We start from the raw sequence: 15,338 nt of genomic DNA, 5'->3' as shown, positions 1-15,338 counted from the left end.
AAACGTTTGTATGGGAAATAGAAAAATGCTGTTTTGAGGATTTTCCCGGCAATTATTCGAATTTTTCTCACCTTTTAAACCTTCCCTAGACCTCCACGAATAATTCAAGACCAAGATAAGATAAATCCGTTCAGCCGTTCTCGAGTTTTAGCGAGACTAACGAACAGCAATTCATTTTTATATATATAGATGTATTGATAACCATATTAAAATTATGAATAAAAAAGAAGAAGCTTTCCGAATATGAATACTTCGATTTTTCGAAATGTATTTAATATATTGAATTAGGATTGTAAATTGGAATATATCAAGTGTAGACAAATGTGGGTTGCAGATCGGAAACTAAGTAAACTTAATTTAGCTTAGCTTATAGAAGCTTTAGAGCTGAGAAAATGACACATGGAACATGCTTGGCTTTCATAGATCGTGGTCTGCAAATTAATATGACAAAAAACATCCCAGGTAAGCGAGCTAAGGTAAACTTAGTTTAGCCTTTGATCTCCAACCGGCAAAACAATTTTACAGAAATATACTATAGCCTCTGATTATTGTCTTTCTCAATTACATACATCCAGTAGCTGAACGAAGCTGTCGCTGCGTCCTATTTCATATTCATTTAACGGCGTACACAAAGGAAAGTTGTTAGTACGTTGCGTTAAGTCAATAGGTGTGTTCAATCCAGGCGAGTCGGCCCATGTCCTCATCCATCAGTGTCGTATCGTGTACGCCACTGGCGTGGAACTTGTGCAGTTTAATCGCCGTCCGCTGATTTACTTGGACGTGATTAAATAACCTAGTTTTAAAGGCTTCTCTTGGTAGGAAAAATGTTATGCTTTCAAAACGTGTGTAAGCAGATTTTATGTTTTATTTCAGTATATTTGAAGTAACTTTTTCAGAGAGGCCGTAAGAGTTAGATAAGTCGTCTGTGAAGGATTTATGCCTAAATTGAGCTAAATGTATGTTTGCGCAAATATTTCTTTTGAGTTTGGGTATAGTGGGACCGAAGCTCCCCCGTGATGCATGATTAATATTGTACCAATTAATTTATAGATACAAATTTTAATAATTATAAATTATGATTTGGAAATTTAGGTATACTTTGATTGCTAAAATATCTAGCATCAACGCGTCTATTAAACAATAGTTAGGGCCTGTTTCACAAGTTTGAAGTAAATTTTATTTGACAGTTATCGTATTAAACAGCTAATGTAAGCAAATAGCAATCATTTGTTTACCATTTATTTGATAGCATAGTTTAGAGTGTGACTGTTTTATTTGGTTGTGTTATACATTTACGTGACGAGTACCATTTACTCAGAAGTTGTGAAACAGGCCCTTACTCTACAAAAGGTGAGAATAATGACTCCTCAGAAGCTGGACAATGTTATACCGCAGTCTGTGATGTAACGACGCGATATAAGCTTTAATAGCCGAACTCGTCCACTTTGTGTCTACTAATTTGATAGAGGCCAGTAATGACATGTCGGCGGATTTGGGATTTTATTTACCTTTTGCGAGAGACCACACAAACTTTGTCACAATCGATTACAATCGCCCGCACGTTTACGAGCCACTTGTTGCAGAATTCGAGTCAGATTTTGCGTGACATTATTCGCGCTGGCAAATTTTTGTTTACATAATGGTCGGGAGTTTTGTTAATTAATTATAATTGTCGGCTTTGGTAGAATGTACTTTAATTTCTATCTATTAGTGGAAAGATAATTGAAGTGTATGATTCGATTATGTTTCGTTTTGTTTATGTAGTAATAAAGAGTATGTGCATTGTATGTAGGTTTATGTGTATATGTAGGTCAGTCGGTAGGTTGGTATTTAAGCAACTGGGTTACCTGGTATGGGGATTTGGGTTTAGGATGTTTGGTCGCCATACTATTTCATATTTTGCACATAACATATAAATTGTAATGTGCATTTAATACCAATCGTGAAGAAACCTACATAGAATTTACTATAAGAATTTTAGGGTATGTGAAGTCTACCAATGCGCACTACTCCAGCGTGCTGAACTAAGGCCTTATCCCTCTCAGTAGTAGGAAAGGCCTGTGCCAAGGAGTGGGACAATATATAATACAGCTGATATTACATACCATATTAAATACCAGTATATTTAGTAATATTAATTTGAGCGAATTAAAGTGATCTTTTTTATTTGGTTGACACAGTATTTTGTATTTTATGTTTTGAACTACTTTATAAACTACAGCATCTTGCATTAAATTCGTTTATAACCTTCGATGTTTTAATATTCAGTAAAAGCCCTGTATTCTATTAAAGAGGTTAAATAAAATCCAACCTCCATGCACCACGTTAATCTAATGAAAGTTGATAGATCAACATTACCTTGTCTTATGAGTCTGAAACGAAACAAATATTAATAAATAACATATTCTATACTATATAAAGAATGATATACTTCATAAATTCCTCACGGTCGAGTGAATTTAATAAATTATAATATAATTTCTAGATTTATCTTAGTATATTTATTGGTGGCCTATTGTTTTAATCTGACTACGCACTAAAAAAGGCGTCCTTAATATTTGTCAATTTAAATAATTTGCAATCTAAGCTTATATTCAATTTTAAACTCAAAATTTCTTGTATAAGCATGCCCACTCAGAAAGGTGCCAATAGAAATCCTTTTATAATACAATACAACGCCGAGAACTCTTGGAGATTGTTTCTTTAAAAGAGTTTCGTGTGAACAACTTCGTAAAAGAAAACTCACGAAAATGTTACGTGATATAATTTTTTTGTTGTTATAATACTTGTAGGCTTGTTATAAGGATATCACGCATGTATCATGGATAGAATTTTTCTACCAAACGCTTTTAGTACTCTGTTAAATTTTCTTTGTAATAATATGTGGAAAGTCATATTAAATAAAAACTAAAAGGCCCTACTAATTTCAAAAGTATCAATTCAGGAAATAATATAATGAAAAAACTTTGGATATATTGCAACATATCATTGCATATTAAAAATATAATAATAAAAGAACTAAGAAAATATCGTAGTAAATTCATGAACTACAACACAAAAAAAATCATGAATAATGAGTCTAGGTTGACACCGCGCTTGCTTCGTTCACACTACCTTATTTATAAATTAAATAACATGCACAACAGCAATATTAAAATGCCAGGTATAAGACTCATGTAAATCAGACAATATGTGTAAATTTAGATGGTTGTATCTGTTTGTTCGCAGACAGTCACTCTCGGGGCAAACGAATTGTGATCCAACAAGTGTGCTTTTTATTTCGGCACTAGTTGCTGGCTCCGATTCACTTTGTAAATACAATAAATCTTATTTAAGTATTGAAAACAGTTTATCCATAAAATGTAATGTTCCGTAATATTGATACATTTAGCTGCGACCGCGCTGTACCTAAACATATACAGGCATATGGTCATATTAGAATAATGTAATTGGAAATATAATGTATTCGTATAGCTTTTAAATTGTAAAAAACATTAATAAATTATTAATTCAATTGCACATTTATTTGCACAATCGTCTAAATTAAATATCAATCGTATTTAAAATTCCACGATTGTTATAAACAAATAGGTATTACATTTTCAATTTACATATTTTAGTTCATGGATTAATTACATATAGTCCAATACGCTTCCATAATTGGAATTTACAAGCGACCTAGTATAAAATCGTGCCGATTCTCATGTATTCTGACAGTCCTTACAATACAAAGAACACAAAATGTTCATTAGTTTTAGTTCAAGATTTTGCTATAGGCTAAATTAATTTATAATCGCGTATTTTCTCAACACGATGACATCATAATAAATAACTATCTTCTATATTGTGTATTCTAGGCTTAATAATAGTTCTTGCTTTATAATATGAAGGTACGTGTATTGCATTATTCGGAGCTCCATTGTTGCATCGCGGTCGAATTTCATGAAGCCTGCAGCAGTTTAGAATTTCGATAAACATAACGTACTTATTCAGCGTAAAATTGCATGTTCCAAGATATATTGGAAAGTATGTAATATACATTAATTCTAAGCGAAGTACCACGCATCACTAGCCCAAACGTTTAGGATTTTGAGTCTATCGAAGCATTCGGTGAGGATATTGCGTTTAAGGTTGGCAATAAATCAACTTTCTTCTGTTTGTTTTTTATTCGCTTCCATTTCAGAATGATCTTGTGTAATGTTATTTGTACTTATTTTTCATTGTCTAGCTGGATTTATTATTGTTTTATTAATGTAGCATGAGTTGTTTTATATGATAGGGCGTATTTTCATTATTATTAGGCAGTTTATTTTATAAGACCAAGCTAGCTTATTCCTCTATCACATAGATAAGCTACAACGAGCGGGTGGAAAATATCAATGTGACAAATAGCAATAAAAAGAGCTAGCAGAGCGCTATTACATAAAAAGGTCTGTGAATTAGAAAAAAAATACGGAAAAATATATTACACAGGTACATTCACAAATTATTATTTCAATAATAGACCCTCGCTACTGTACAAATTTGGCCATTGATCTAAATCATTGTTTATGGGGTTTTATATTGTAGGATAATCAATTTGTTCAATGTATAACAGATTTTCAAAGTGTGTTTTTTCTTTCTTCAACGGCATAAAGAATGTCTGAACATAAATTAATTACTTATTAAAACAATATACAACCTACGCAAATTGGGTCTTTTACTCTCGGCAGACTCACTCACTACAGCCCACATTATGAAAAATACAATGGGATACTTGTTACACTTTGCTAGATACCGTGGTTCACACAGTTGTGCTATTTTGTTACTGTTGCGTTTCAATATATCTGTCATAACTTGCCTTGGGCGATGTGCTCGATTGATTAAAAAGACTAGTCAAAATAGAATATTGTTCAGATAAAAATATCACCAAAATGTTTTTATGTCTACATTATTCGGTACATAACAAATCATGTTGAATTTTTGCAAGCAGTTGCTATAATGAGGTTATAGATAGTCAGATAATATGTTAATTCACGGTTTTAGGTGTTTACTATATTTAACTGGTTAGTGCCAATGTACGTTCCACATCCCACGCGGTCCACGCCCCGCCACGCCTCCGCATCTAGGATCCCAGTAATCCATACCGTTCCACAGTAAAGCCGCCTTTGGAACTCTCTTGTATGTTTCTTTACGAGTTCTGTTTACGATGGTACACTGTCCAAACTTTAAAACACATTGAGATCGGAAGCAGGCCCGATCTTTACTTTTATTGGATCATTTTGTTTACATTCTGTGTGAATTGTAGACACTATGCAAGAACTGTAATTGTTTAATGGTTTATTCCATTTTGTGCTTTACTCGTTTGTATATACTGTTCGAGAGTAAGAAAATTATTTATTTATTATTTCACAATAGAAAAAATGTCGTATAACATATCTTGATCATCCATTTCAATAACGAACCACCGCCAAGCCGAAGCCAACCATAACCAATAACAATTTATGAATTAATTTATGCCATGAAGCAAAAAAAAATGTACGGTTTCCTGCACAGTGCACACGCACCGTTTTATTTTTAATTTAACTAGCCTAGAGCAACTTAAGCGGTAAGGGAAATAAATGGTGAACAATTTGTGGTGCGCTATGTATGTACGTTACGGTTAGTGATGAAGCTTTGTGGTGATGCTGGGCAATTTAAGACCAGCAAATTGTGGTTACACAATCTGAAAATTCTCTGCTTGGATAACAAATATGTTTATATGTTAGAATCCAGCTACTATTAATAAATTTAAAGAAAAGACATTTCAAATTTCTATAGACATGGACATATAGAGCAACATTCAACATAGAACAATTTTGGGAGCAAAAGTGACATTCATAGCCCGTAAATCTTTATATTTTTTATATGCATACAAAATGTAGTAGAAAGCCACTTAACGCTGGTTTTCTGTGTGATAAACATACAAATACTCCAACGGCGATGGCCGCTTATTTTCATGAAAAATAATTATGTTTATAGGAAGCTGCTACCACGTTTTATATACTATTTGTACTTATAACTTCTACTGCGAGGACATAGATTTATTTAGGCCTGAGAAATTTAAAAGTAAACTGCAAATATCTTAAAATTACCGATTACTTATTTTTTCGATATCCGGTTTGAATAAACAAAGCCATACTCTGCTTCTAATTATATTCTGTCCTGCTCACAAAACTACATGAAAATCCGTTTAATGGTGTCGACTACGTGCGCCAACAAACAAACAGAAAATAATTCTAATTACTCTTTTTTAGTCACACCCTTTAGTTTTGAATGTACAGACACACAGTGTTTTGGTGTTTTATTATGCCTATGCTTAAATATCAACACAATTAGGTACGTTATGGACAGGCTTTAAAGAATTATCAGGGGGGCGAGGGAGCGTGGGGTCTACACTGTCACATAGATTCAGTTGTTTTTTCTTATCACATTTCCCGTAAGTTTTCCAATGACATAAAACAAATTTTGACGTATGGCTGGCTCAGTATTACTAGGTCCTATGTTAATTTTTATTTTCGTTGCAAAAACGAGATTTAATTTACACGTCGTTAATAAATTTAAAAAGCAAATTTATGGTTTCTGTTGTATCATTCGGGATTATTGGAAATGAACTATGAAAAAGACCTGGAATCATGTGATATATATAATTTAACTTGTATATCAAATATAATATAGAACCTTGTAATAGTAAGCCTACGATATTCCAGTCCCGATGCCATCCTTAAAATGTATGAATCTACCCACAATTCTTGTAATATCGTGGGTGTTCATGAGAAATACAACTCCACTGTCAGTTGTTCCACACAATTGTTCCTCTGTGTTTATTCATAAAAACTGAGTATATTGGATACAAATCAATGTAAACGTCAACAATCTTAAAATAAGTGACAATTTTAATCCAAATAATTTAATGTATTATCAGTGAAAGTATACAAAGCTACATTTACGAAACTGTCAGATCCAATAGAATTTCAGTGAACTTTAAATACCTTGTTTCAACATTACGTAGCTGTGGTTCGCTTAATGTATTATTTTGTTTCTCTCTGCGGCGATAAATGACATAAAAGCTTCCTGAAAGCTGTGAAAGCACCAACAAACTTTCATACACCTACATGTGCCTATGTATTTACGTGTCGGCGTAGTTTTTGCTGTTTTATACCGCCGATATTCGAGAGTTCGTCAGATACTTTTCCGAAAGAGGATCAGGGAAATGTCTTATCGTATAAGCCGTGGCAAATTAATATTACCATCTCTTTTATTTTTATATGGACACGACGAAGTGCCTCTTCTGCACTTGATAGAAATTGTAATGACGTCTAGAGTATCGACTGACGAGAGATGATTAGTAAACTAGTTAGTCGACTGGATAGACAGGCTGCATCCGGAGTGCTACAAACTTATATAGACGACTCTGCCAAATTTAACAGCTTATATATTTCTCCTTATTTGAAATTAAAAGTCGTTGCAGGTTAGACTGATTACTGCTTTTAGAAACTCACCGTTCCATGCAATTACACTGTTTAATATCTATGGGTGTAGTAGGAAGCGTGTTACTTTAGATCCTGGTTTCTAGCAGTTATAGCCGCAGATGTGAGGGAAGGATAGACTCATAACCGTACAAAAAATTTAAGATAAAAAGTCGTAAAGTATTATTTATGTCACAAATGTTTCGGTTGCTAATTATAACAGGTCGCAAACCGGTAATGCTTAGTGCAAAGTTTAAGCGATCTTAGTAACTTCCTCTTAGTACCAAATTCTCGGCGTGGAAACTACTAAATTAGTAGTTATTATTAACAAAAGTTATATAACTATAGATTATGAGAGTAAGTAAAAACCGATTCTATTTATTTCGACTTATACCCCACCTTTTCTGGGGTAGAAAGTGCTGTTTTATTACTTTTTAACTTGTGTCTTGTACTTTACACCAATAAATATACGTTTAGCTGTAATAAAAACTGGTAAGTTTTGCTATACCCATCAATCTTCGTCTAGGTTTTATTATTTAAATGACAGATAGACAACAGACAATAATAATTTATCTTACTTTCATCCGTCAAAACATACAGGTGATACGTGGGACATTTATATTATAATCATCGATGTAATATGTACTATGTACTAAATTTGGCGTTCGGAAAATTCACTGTGTTCAAATGATTTGAACTGATATCCATTCAAACTGACTTTAGTATGGTCAATATTGGTAGCTTGCGGTTGCCTACGGAGTGGCGCTCATGATATAAAAACTTGAGTCAATGTGTAAATTTGGACTTGAATAATTAATATTAGTCAAATAAGTAAAATTATTTGTTGTTCAAGTGAATAAAATGGTTATAACAGTGACGCTTTGGTTGCGATTTTGGACCAGATTTTGAACATAAAGTTTACATGGACGTTCGTGTCTATAGAATATACGTCAATGATTATAATCAGATTGTCTGCAAATGTTTTCATGGTAATTAGCGACATCAGTACGTATATTATATTCCTCTTGTTTTACACGTGTACTATCCCAAGTATCTACATGAATTTGTAAAATTCATGCTTATATAGGATGCAGAGCTCGTGGCCCGCCCTGCGGCTTGGAGCCTACAAAGGATGCCAATGGAAATAAAATTTTACAGAAATAAAACCGTAATTGAAATATAATTGGTTCACGAAAACATTTTATACTGATATGGAAGATTCGGAACACTCTAGTAGTGGGTTACTTGTACTGCAAAATACTGGCAGCTGTAGAAATGTGATAAAACATTTTTCTGTAAAAATTAACATGATTTTCGGACGACTATTTAATATTAAAATTGTTCGAATACTATTTAAACATTATTAATTTGAAAATATAGTGAAGATTATTCTTACAAAGTAGGTCTGTCGTATGCAGAAGCCTTTATAGATACCGAAACTGTACAATTTTCTTTCAACCGAATAACAACTACTTGTTATTCCGTAGACACAAAATTGTAGTGAGTAATGACTAGTAATTATCAATCAACTGCCACGGTGACGAGAGTAATATAGTGCTTTGGTCGAAGTTCAAAATGGTGATGAACTATTGTTTATAAGCAATTATTATATTTATCATTAGGCGAACAATTTGATGGTCACACAGATATAGTAAAATAAATGAGAGTCGCATAGTTTTCTTAATGATTACTCGACATACTATGTGCTGGTTCTTGACGTATTAACACAATAAAGTAACTCAAAAATTATAAACATATATAGTACTGGACATAAACTGCAAGGTCAACAATTAGTTTGACATTATACCATGAAAAGAAATTCCAAAAGTAAGATGTAATTATGTTAAGGGCGCGCCCGTACTCGTGTGTAGATGTTTGGGAATGCCAGTTAATTTATGTAAAACCAATTAAGCTAATGGAGACAAGAGTCAAGACTAATCAGGAGTCACTAACGTGTCATTCGAAGGTGTAATTTATTTACACTAATACTGTTACAAACTTTTCTTTATCATTAGGATAACCTCATTTAACTTTGTTATTCATTAACTGTGGTAATTACGAGTATTACTTTTAGTGATGAGAAAATAATTGCGAGGTCTTAACAATTATAGGTATGTACCTACCTACCATGTGGTGCTTGTTGCTTTTTATGGATCATCTTTTGTTACCCGGGGGAGTAGATCTCTTGACAATATGAAGTTTGTTCAAACTCCCGGTACAAGACTAAATAAACATAGTCAAAATATATCGTGTTCTACATATACTATTGACACAAACTATAGTGTTGGCGCGCTATGATAGCCGTTTTGACAGATAACAATAATGAGATGACATCTCAATTCATTGAAGAAAATGCGAATCACATCTATAAGTTTTAGATTATGAAAAGTATTGCAAGGAGTAACTGATTAAAAAGCAACGTAAATTAAGATGTTTGCTTAATTTCAAGTAACCGAATATAATGGATATACTAGTATAATTTTACTACGCGAGTTTGCCGGAGGTAGCAGTTGTGCTGGCGAGCGACCCTAAAAATGACAATGGTAATAAATAAATTTCATTTTTAAAAAAATTCAATTTCGAAACACAAATGCCGAGCTGTGTCGTAGGCCACGCCGGGTTTGATCGGTATGTCGATATAGAATGTACCATTATTAGTCACTTAGGGTAATGCTTGATTGGGTGGTGCTATATTCTCGAGTATCGACATTGGACCCTAAGATCGGTGAAACAAACATAACCGTTCCACTCAACTACCTTAACGGTGGTAGACATAACACGTCTTCCTAGGTTAAAGACCTTTGTATGTCCAAGGGATTGAGCCAGGTGTCGATAAGTCAATAAGTCGGTTTTTTATTTAGATATAGTATTACACAAAGAACCATATACACCATCCAGTCCCCTTAGAATGTCCGACTCGTAAGTCGATGTCGTTTAAGTTTAACATTTGTGATTGATCGAAAGACCAATGCGTCACGTGTTAGTCTCTCCACTAAACCAATAAAAATACGGAATCGTGTCGTGTTTTGTTGCCTAAGCACAAAGGTCATTTTATTGTCGTGTTAAGACAATATTGAACAATTTCTAACTTGCGGACCTGTGCATAAATGCCTCGTGTAATTGTTACATAAACTGAGTTAGTGCCGTTAATAAGTGTAGCTACAGCGTGCTTATTATCAACACGTGACGTGCTTAGACCTTATGAACTAATAATGAATTATATTAGGAGGGAAAAGAGAACTTTATTGCTGCAGTTTTATAGTCGTGGTTAGTTTACTCATAGATGGGATTCGACAAATTCGTTGTAGAGATAGATATGGTGGATATATTAAAAATCAGTAGATGTTAGTCATTAGGCTATTACATAATAAAATATTGTATGCAAGTCTGTTTTTCATGTTCATTACTATGATATAGCATTCCTATGCTCCTGCATACCTGTGCACCAAAATTATGTCATTTTTCTAAAACTATCCCACTTGTGTAGTAGCATCACATCTTTGTACACAATTTATTTATAATATATCTAAGATCGTCATTTTATCAAATTCGTTTATAATATAAGACTTCTTATTATAATTTTTAATTATTTTGTTTATAATCTTTATTACATAATTATTAAAAAATATAAGTCAAATTTTAAGAATTCATTTGAAGATAAAATATTTAAAAATAATTTATCGACTGCTCTCACAAACTTCGCCATTACGTACGGGGAAGTCGTGTTCAAACGTGCTTATTTACGTTAAGTCTGCAATATTTAGTCTGTGCTTGGCACGAATGCAAACTACAAACTTCACGGTGTTTTATTTCCTCGTTTGCAGACTCCTAGTTGAGCCCAAACTAGATGTATAGTATCTCCGCCGAGTCGGAAATTACCCTGTTTATTTCGTAAAATTTTAGTTAATTTAAAATGGTTTTTCTTATAACACCCAAGAATCACACAATGTATGGAAGTTATTTTTAATCGTGTTTCATCATTTTCAGTTTTAGATATGTACATTTATTACATATCAATATATAATGCAATTTTGGAATTCAACGTACCTACTGAATAATATTTTTTTTATTGCCATACTGATTTATTTCAAAATCTATCCGAATCTCTTTGAAAAATGGTCGCTACTCCATTGCCAATTTTACCATTTGGACATAACTAATACACTCACTGCGTACCTATAATAAATATGTATTCTACTTCACGGTTAGTCTGAACAGTTCATTTTTCACGCTGTACACACGTCCAACACCATTACACGTCCCGTAAAAGCTTCGTTTCGTGTCTGTGACACGTAATACAGATTTTTATTTTGCTCGAGAATCCTTCTACGGTATTAAACAGTTTATTATACTTGAGTTTCGTGCGTACATAATAATTTGAACGAGATAGCTTCCTCGTAAATAATTTTGGACGTAAAGTGATGTTTAGAATTATTTTTTGTGAAATCTTTTATTTTTGAAATAAGTATAATATGTATGTAGCAAACGGTGGCAAACAATTCTTTCTTAAGTAGATATAATCTTATCTATTCTATTTTTCTCTCGGTATAACATAGATAGGCACTACATATTTTCTTAAAAATGCTGAAGAGTTATCTTGAGCTGGCTTAATTCTTACGCCCGATGGCTTATTTATCAATTTCTTACTGGCAGATCCAATCTCTGGAAAATCGTATTAAAAATCGCGTATATAATGTTGTTTCACTATTAATATAAGTTACTAATCGGTTACTTTTTGTATGAAACCAAATCTTTGTCCTTAGCGATCACGTAACGATAATGAATATTTAAGATAACAAAAGTTTCTAGACTTTCTAATATTGGAGTTTCATAAAATCGACTGCTGATTAAAGGAACGAACGCGAACAAAATGTAAGAACTCATTTTAATGACTTGCTTCTTATCAAGATTAAAAAATAAATTAAAGAGATTAATTACTTCGTTGTAATAATTTGCCGAAGCAAAAGTATTTTATTAAATAAATTGTGAAAAAAAGCTATGTAACCAAATAATGTTACTTTTTGTCTGTTTTGTTCAAAATACTAATACGATAATATTAAAAAATAAACACACAATTAAATAAATTCGATTACAATATACTAGATACATTATATATTTGTAAAAAGAAATGCTATACAATATTGTAAACTGTGTAACGAACCTCGAATCTTGTTTCATGTAATTAAAGGGGACGCGTCCGAAACAGTAACTTGTTTGCAAACTTTTGTTAAAATATTGTTACGAAGTGACGCGGCAAAGTGGTAAACAATTTCTACACAAATTATTTACAAGAGTGCGAAGTTACGCGTATAAGATAGTTTACGGGGATATTAAATAACAATTCCCTTACGTTCGTAGGCTTAAAATCTGTTTAAATTACTTAAACATTTTTGTTCTTTTGTACACGGGACTGCTCTTATCCTGACGCTGAAAGTTGAAGACCGTCTCTCATAAAAGTAGCCACTGGTTGTTTGTTTCAACTTTTATTTAAACTAAAATAGTTTAAAGTTTGCGCATGTGCCCAGTAGCAATTTAAATATTGTTTAAAACGAATGAGTACTGACGTAAAAAAAATGCTTATGCGTGCGTTTCACTAAGGTAATTCATATATGGAAAGATATGTACGAGTTGCTTCACTTCTAGCAGCAATTTATTCTGGTTCCAAGGGTGATTACTGGGACACAACGCTGTCATACTGCGAGCCCCTATGTTAATGTTAGTTTTTGGTATACAATCAATATCTTACACTTATGTTACCTTACTTCTATAATATATAATTCTGTAATCTTTTATAAGTACTTATATGAATTCCAACTTAATTCAAAAAATCTTCCCGATCTAAATTCTTAAAAATATTTATTCAAAAACACTTAATTGCTCTAACAGTTGTGATAAGACAAATAAAGGGACCTACCTCTTTGTCAAGAATTTATTAACTCAAGAATTGCGTTTTTGGCTTTACTAAATAAATTGTTAAGGATTTTTTACGCTAACCAGATATAAGTAATGATTTTTAGGAAACATTGAATGTATATCGCTATACAATCTGCCTTTTATTAAAATTATTTTGTAAGGAAAATTGAGATAATGGAAAGTTTAATTATAGGTAAGTTGTAATTCGTTCTATGAAATAATATATTGAAAGAATGTATACAAATACAGGCATACAAACAACAGTTGAGACAAAAAATTGTAATAATATTTTTTGTAACTATTTCGCTTCGATCATTTATTTTATTAAATACTCTGAAAAGACTTACAAAATAATAGTTTATTAAACGAAGAGTACTTCTACTCTAAAAATACATTATTCCTTAAATTGTTTCCGAGAAAAGACTCACGCGAGCAGAGACGCGAGCAAAGACCAGTATATAATAATATAAAAATATAAATAGGTAAACCGCACGGTTTTATGTACAAAATTGCTTGTTAACCCAGTTTAATATTTTCGCAGAATTAACGGTATTCCAAAGCGATCGCTTCTATTTATACAGGGCACCATCGTGATTTATCTTTTGTTTAACTTTCTTATTCCTCGACGTAGACGTTAATAATAACGTTACTTGAACGATGCTGTTTTAAACATTCGTAAAATAGGGAAAAACTATTCAAAGAGTTATAGGTTTTTAAGTGTAAATTTGGTTGTTTTGTAGATTTAATGACTATAAAACAATATGCTTTATTGCTTTGAATGGCGAGACGAGATTGCCGTTCGCCTGATGGTAAGAAATACGACCGCCGTATCCCAGTAGAAACACCAGTTAACACCTTGAATAACAAAGTATTGTTTGGTATTCCACTGCACTCACCATCCTGAGACATGAGATGTTAAGTCTCATTTTGTCCACTAGTTACACTGGCTACAATGCCCTTCTAACCGGAACACAACAGTGGCTACACACTGCGACTTGGCGGCAGAAATAGACATTACGGTGATACCTACCCAGGTGGACTCCCACATACGAGTGACCTACCACCAGTAAAAGTAGCTTAATACTTAGTATTTACCAAGTCTAGCTATAAAGTTATTTAATAATGGTACCATTATCTACTTGAGTAAAAGCACTGAAGAGATCAACTCACTATACCATTGGGAGTAACTTTACCACTCAGGCATACGACAGGTTTACAGGTACTGTGTCATACCTTGTACAGGTTTAGTGTTTTATTCTGATGGAATGTGTTGCGTCTTCAGTGGGGATAGTATATTCATTGTACTAGTACAGGTAATAGTTAAGGTTTAAACTTTTATCCGATATGAAGGCCTTTCCTCCCATTACGTTAGGGCTTAGCGAAATGTGGATGCTGTATTTTTCGTCACCCGACTCCCTTTTTTACTAACAAGTACCAAACAAAGGCACCTTTAAACGGAAATAATTGGAAGATATAATTACTCAATAAATTCTTTTGCGCAAGCAAAGCAAAATACATTTTTTATCTTAACCCCAAATCTACCTTCCGCAGCAAGACTTGGACCTTTTTATTATCATTTTATTGCATTTTTATGTTGTTTTTACTTAGCGGCATATAGCGTAACACTTATCGAATTTATCGTTACAAGTTATTACATTATCGACTCGGACTAAATAACTGGGTTAAATTAGTCTAGCAATTGTAATGTACGTTTTGTCTCGTGCCGTTTTCATTTTCCACGCTGCGAGCTCTAAACGTGAAAGAGTTCTTCTCCAAGTGGCAAATATTTATCTAACATGTTAATGAACTCACGTAATTACGTTTGAGGTGCAGAAGCAATTAATTTTACCTCAAAAAAAAAACATCCTTTTTTAATTCATGCTGACGGATGTATACTAAAATGTGGTTATTAAATGTTTCCTGAACGATAGCTTCTCA

The 15,338-nt window shown here is 32.9% G+C and overlaps 1 protein-coding gene across 3 annotated transcripts in view; it reads left to right on the top strand.

Annotated features, from left to right (window-relative positions):
* Positions 1–15,338, top strand: part of LOC115456410 — a 105,605-nt gene that overhangs the window by 78,925 nt on the left and 11,342 nt on the right. The window lies entirely within an intron of this gene.

The sequence above is a fragment of the Manduca sexta genome, chromosome 20 (assembly GCF_014839805.1).
Source record: "Manduca sexta isolate Smith_Timp_Sample1 chromosome 20, JHU_Msex_v1.0, whole genome shotgun sequence".
NCBI lineage: Eukaryota > Metazoa > Arthropoda > Insecta > Lepidoptera > Sphingidae > Manduca > Manduca sexta.
This window is presented reverse-complemented; position numbering and strand designations above follow the sequence as displayed.